At 43.7% G+C, this 6,012-nt stretch overlaps 1 protein-coding gene across 9 annotated transcripts in view; it reads left to right on the top strand.

Annotated features, from left to right (window-relative positions):
* Nucleotides 1-594: 594 nt before the first annotated feature.
* CUNH2orf42 (chromosome unknown C2orf42 homolog) overlaps nucleotides 595-6,012 on the top strand; it is a 41,262-nt gene continuing 35,844 nt past the window's right edge. Inside the window, exons 1-2 of one of the 9 annotated variants that reach the window (XM_052722331.1) lie at nucleotides 595-1,322; nucleotides 2,754-2,829. The gene's annotated coding sequence lies outside the window, so the exon portion shown is untranslated. Of the gene's footprint in view, nucleotides 1,323-1,400; nucleotides 2,053-2,073; nucleotides 2,214-2,753; nucleotides 2,830-4,005; nucleotides 4,498-6,012 lie in introns of those variants that run through there. The other 8 variants (XM_052722332.1, XM_052722328.1, XM_052722334.1 and 5 more) reach the window with 8 other exon arrangements.

Genomic DNA, 6,012 nt, shown 5'->3' with positions numbered 1-6,012 from the left:
ACAGCCTGCCACTGAAGTGTAGGGCAAAGGAGAAACGCGTCCCAGAGCCAGGCAGAGAAATGCAGGTTTGGGGACTGGAGAGATGGCTCAGTGGTTAAGAGCCCTGGCTGCTTTTTCACAGCTCCTGAGTTCAATTCCCAGCAACCACATGATGGCTCACAATCATCTCTAATGTAAACTGGTGACCTCTTCTGTCATGCAGTCATTCATTCAAATAGAGCACTCATATACATAAATAAATACATCTTTAAAAAAAAGAAATTAGGTTTTGGGACTCTCCAGTCACCACTTAAGCCAATTGCTAGGCACTAACTAGGTATTGAAAAGCCATGTTTGCCAGGCGGTGGTGGCACACACCTTTAATCGCAGCACTCGGGAGGCAGAGCCAGGCGGATCTTTGTGAGTTCGAGTCTAGCCTGGACTACCAAGTGAGTTCCAGGAAAGGCGCAAATCTTGCAGAGAAACCCTGTCTCAAAAAACCAGGGAAAAAAAAAAAAAAAAAAAAGCCATGTTTTCGTTACAAAGCAATTACCCAGGTGATTCAAGTATGAGTATGAATCTTTTTAAACGTAACAACAGATGAAAAGTGTGGGGAGGGGGATCATCTCTTCTTTAACTCCTCCCTCCAGTTTCTGAATCAATATTAGGCAATTTGATCCCACAAAAGGCCACTTCTACAACTGAGAAGAGTAAAATTTGGTCAGAGTAAAGTAATTTGCCTACAGCGCCACCATCAGTAAGTGGAGTAACTGAAAAATTACTGAAGAACTTAGATTTATTCTGTATGACTCTGAAAAACGAAAGAACAGGCAGGCTATTTCGGCTCATTCCAAGAAGGAAGCGTTCAAGTAATAAACGTGCAAGTGCCAAGGGAGAGAAAGAACCATACAAGTGAAAGAGTAAGAGCGCGACGCAAACTCGAAATTGCAGCTGCTTTGCTAATAAGATAGAGCGTCAGTAGCATTATCTTCAGTACAGAATTGTTTCGGCTCGATGTAGTCAGGGCCACCGGGAAGCCCCATAGGTGTTTTCTGTACCTCTAGGTCAAGCTAGAAAGACCAAGAACGTGACAACACCAGACTCTTCTGTGCTGCTTAGTTCACTAGATCATGTCCAAAAGGTAGCGCGCTCAGCTGAGAACACTACAAATCCCATCGTGCCTCTCCAGCGGAGGTGGGCGGGCCCTTGGTGCACGTGGGCGACCCTGACCAATAACGACTGTCGTTACAGCGAACAGTTTGGCCGCGTTTGTAAAAGGCCGCCGCAGGCAAAGCGAGACGCGGCGAGGGCGGTCGCCAGCGAGAGGTCCCTAGAGGTGCGAGGTAGGTAAGGGAACCCTGTGTGCGAGGCCCGGAGCGGCCGGACACGGCCTGGGGTGGGGGTCAAGGCGGAGAATGTGTTCTGGGGACTGCGCGTCGGGGTGGTTACACTTCTGCTGCGACTCACTTAGCACCGGAAGTGGGCGTCGTGCGGAGGATGCCGGGATGCAGGTCGCATGGGAAGTGCGTTTGGTAGCCGGATGGTCCCGGAAGCTGTACTTAGGCGCGCGCTCCTAAACAACACTGTGGGACTGAGGCCCGTATTCTGTGATCTGACAGCAACCGACCTGATCCCCACACTCAGTAAAGGCCTACGAGCTTTGACGCTTCGGTCCAATTCGGCAGTCTCATCCCTAAAATGGGTAAATAGCGCCTCCACAGGTCCCTTCAGTGAATGCGCCTACTCCAGCAGTTCCTTCTCACCTGGGGAGCGCTAAACACGCCCCAAACCAGCATCCCCTACACCGACCAGCTCTGCGGCTGGGTGGCACCAAGGCGAAACCTACCTCGTTCTGGGTTCCCTCTCGCAGCGCCAGGCGCTGTTCATCCTCTTGCTAAGGAGAGACGACCATCCCGAGACCCTTCGGGTTTCCAACGCAGCTCCTTCACAAGTCACGCTCCTTGTGTATCCTTTCAAGACAGTCTGCAAGCCGGGCTCGGTGGCGCTGCCTGTCATCCCAGCACTCGGGAGGCAGAGGCAAGAGGATCTCGAGTTCGAGGACAGCTAGGCTAGGTAGCAGACCCTACCCCCCTCCCCCTCCAAAAAAAAAAGAACTAGCTGGGCGTGGTAGCGCATGCCTTTAATCCCAGCACTCTAACTGAGACAGGCGGATCTCTTGAGTTCGAGTCTAGCCTGGTCTAGGAAACCCTGTCTCGGAAAGGAAAAAAAAAAAGGTAAAAGAAAACTCTATAATGAGTCGTAGTGGTATATGTTTTAAAATTCAGATAGTAAAAAATGAAACGTAATTCTCCGTTTCCCAGGTCTCAAATCACTGCTGAGGCAATAGGCATCTATACTGTGTCCTTAATTTCTTTTTTTTAAAAAACGTGCGTGTGTGTGTGTGTGTGTGTGTGTGTGTGTGTGTTTTCCCAGTATGCCAAAGGAGTTGGATTCCCTGGAATTAGAGTTATAGGAAATTGTGTGCCCCCCGGATGTGGGTGCTGGCAACCGAACTTGGGCTCTCTAGAAGAGCAATACATTCTCTTAACCACTGAACCATCTCTCCAGCCCTACCTCCCCACCACCATTAATTTCTTTTTAAAACAAAAAAAATAGCATACACAAAGCACTACATCTTTTACACTCCACAGTATGTGTTGATAGGTGCTCCGTATACAGATCTCACTGATTTTTAGTGGCTTTACAATAAACTGCATATTACCTGGTTACACTGTTCTTAGTTCTTTACTGAAACTCCTCTTCCTTTTCTGCAGTTAGAAAGTCTCACAGAGGGACCTCTGTGATTTGGAGGCCAGCCTGGTCCACAGATTGACTTCAAGACCAGCCCAGGTGTGCATAGTGAGACCTTATCTCAAAAAGGGGGCTGGAGGGGGCGTTGCTGGAAAGATGTGGCAGTGGTGAAGAGTGCATACTGCTCCTGCAGAGGGTCTGAGTTCAGTTCCCGGCACCCGTGTCTGGTAGCTCACAACCACCTGTAACTGCAGTTCCAGGAGTATCCAGGGCACTCCTCCAGGAATGCCTGTGCTCATGCACATAGCCTGACACAGGCATACATATACATGTAATTAAAAGCAAAAATGAAAATATATACACATAAATTATGATATTTTAGAAGTGAAATTGCTAAAGCAAAGTGCTTATTACTTTTTTTTTTTTTTTTTTTTTTTTTTTGGTTTTTCGAGACAGGGTTTCTCTGTGTAGCTTTTGTGCCTTTCCTGGAACTCACTTTGTAATCCAGGCTGGCCTCGAACTCACAGAGATCCACCTGGCTCTGCCTCTTGGGTGCTGGGATTAAAGGCATGCGCCACCACCACCCTTTATTACATATTTTTATTTACATCCTTTCCAGTAGAGTTTTCAATATGCCCACTAACAATGTAATAATGACTAGTTCACATTCTATTAATAAGTAATTACTTTCATCTGTTTCATTACTTTGCTGCTTTTTGGTTTATTTGTTTGATTTATAGTGCTGGGGATTAAATCCAGGGCCTTAAGCTTACTGGCAAATACTCTACCTCTAAGCTTCATTTCCAATCTTTGTAACTCTTATAAAGTCTTTTCTGCTCTTTTCTGATGGCTTTTTTTTTTTTAATTTAATTGGTACTAGGAATTGAAACTAGAGGCCTCCCCCGGTTATCACTCTATAACTAAACTATATCTCAGCCCTCTCTTTAAAAAATTTTTTTTAGATTTATTTATGTATACGAGTATCTGTATACCACCACCCAGATGCCTGGTATCCTCAGACTTGAGAAGAGGGCATCGGATTCCTTGGAGCTAGAGTTAGAGATGGTTATGAGCAACCATGTGTGTCCTGGTAACTGAACCCAGGTCCTCTGCAAGAGAAAAAAATACTATGAACCTCTGAACCATCTCTCCGGCCTCCCCACCCCCTTTTTTTCTTAAAAGATTTACTTGTTTTTATTTTATGTGCCTGAATGTTCGTTTACATGTATGTCTATTCATCACTTCAGAGACCAGAAGAAAGAATCAGACCTCTGGAGCTGAAGTTACAGGCAGTTCTGAGTAGCATGTGGGTGCTAGGAATCGAACCCAGGTCCTCTGCAAGAGCAACAAGTGCATGTAACCGCTGAGCTATCTCTAGATCTCCCTCTCTCTTTCTTATCCCTTTAGCATTTGAATTTCATTCTCCCTCTCTTTTTTACGGTAGTAATAGTTTTATTGAAATGCTATACACATAAAATCGATTTTTTAAAAAATATTACAATTCAAGAGATCTTACAAATCTACAGAATTGAAAATCATTTCACAGAGTTTATAATATCTTTCATCATCCTGAAAGAAACACTGTAACCATCACTACTCAATCCCTCCTCCGTCCAGTCCTGTACCACTAGCCTCCTTCTGTTTTTACATATTTTCCTATTCTGGATGTTTCGCTCATGGAATCATACAATGTATGGGCTTCTGTATTGAACTCCTTTCATGTGGCGTACTGTTTCAAATGGCTAGTCATGAGAAATCTTGCTCAATGTAAGTATCCAATAGAGATTTGCAGATGAAAGTACAGTGAGATACCATATGATGCCCACTACAATCAGAGGGCTGAAATGAAGACTGCAGAAATAGAAATCTTAGGTTGCCTGTGGGAATATAAAGGACACAGCCCCTTTGGAAAACAGCTTTTCAGGTTCTGAAAATATTATGTTCAGAGAAGATAGCCATGTTTACTGTGTTTGAACATTACATAATGTTTACATGTATTGAGCTATATAGCCCAGCATTGTGGTCCATGCCTGTAATCCTATCTCTTAGGAGGCTGAGGAAGAGGATTATTAAGAGTTCGAGGCCTGCCTATGCTATCTAATATGTTTCAGATCACAGAATAAAACCCTATCTTAAAAACAAAATAAAAGAAATAGTATATGGTACCCAATAAATACACACATGGGGTCTTACACACGCTGAGCCAGTGCTCTGTCCTCAGGTGTACTACCTCCAGTCCAGTGTAAGTTTATGTGAAAACATTTGACTACATAAGTATTTGTCCCAATGATCTCAGCACTATGTATGGTAGCCAAAAACTTGGGAATAAGCCAAATGTCTGTTGACTGATAAGTGGAAAAACAAACATGACTTACTGATACACTGAAATACTGCATTTAACAAAAAGATTTTACAGGAAATTAGAATAATAGCTCAGCAGTTAAAAGTGCTTGCTGCTCTTCAGAGGACCAGAGTTTGGTTCCCAACACCGATATCAGGCTATCAGGTAGCTGTTTTTTGGGGGTTTTTTTGTTTTTGTTTTTTTAATTGTATATACAGTGTTCTGTCTGCATGCCAGAAGACGGCAACAGATCTCACATTTCGGATGGTTATGAACCACCATGTGGTTGCTGGGAATTGAACTCAGGACCCCTGGAAGAACAAGCAGCGCTCTTAACCTCTGAGCCATCTCTCTAGCCTCATCAGTCAGCTTTTTAACTGCATGTTACTCCAGCTCCAGAAGATCCTATACCCTCTTACTGGCCTCTGTGCATATATTCATACAGACAGATACACAAATAAAAATACAACTCTGAAAACATTTTGAGTAATTGAGTGTGGTTGCTCATGCCTTTAATGATTAGATTAATCCAGCACTCAGGAGGCAGAGGAAGCTGATTCTCATTAGTTCTAGACCAGTTTGGTCTACTAGTGAGTTTCAGGCCAGCCCGGGCTACATGGTTAGACCCTGTCCCAGAAACAAAACAAAAAGACTACTTTATTTACAAGCTAATACAAATATGCATGTATATGTGTATTTGTAAATTTGTTTCTCCGTTATTTTTATGCATAATTAGTAGTATATTATACATTCTGATTTTTACCTACATGTTTTTAAAGAATCACAAGCAGATTATCTTTTTTATTCTTTTAATAAAAAAGCATTAAGTGGCAGAAAAGATGGTTCTTATGGTGAAGTTCCTGCCTGCAGAACCCACATATAGAGCCAGGCACAGAGGTGCATACCTGTAATCCCAGTGCTTGGGAAGCAGAGCCAAGAGC

This window comes from Peromyscus californicus, unplaced genomic scaffold (genome assembly GCF_007827085.1).
Source record: "Peromyscus californicus insignis strain IS unplaced genomic scaffold, ASM782708v3 Scaffold_6__1_contigs__length_162567912, whole genome shotgun sequence".
Classification (NCBI taxonomy): domain Eukaryota; kingdom Metazoa; phylum Chordata; class Mammalia; order Rodentia; family Cricetidae; genus Peromyscus; species Peromyscus californicus.
The sequence above is the reverse complement of the archived record's forward strand: the minus strand, read 5'-3'. Positions and strand labels throughout refer to the sequence as shown.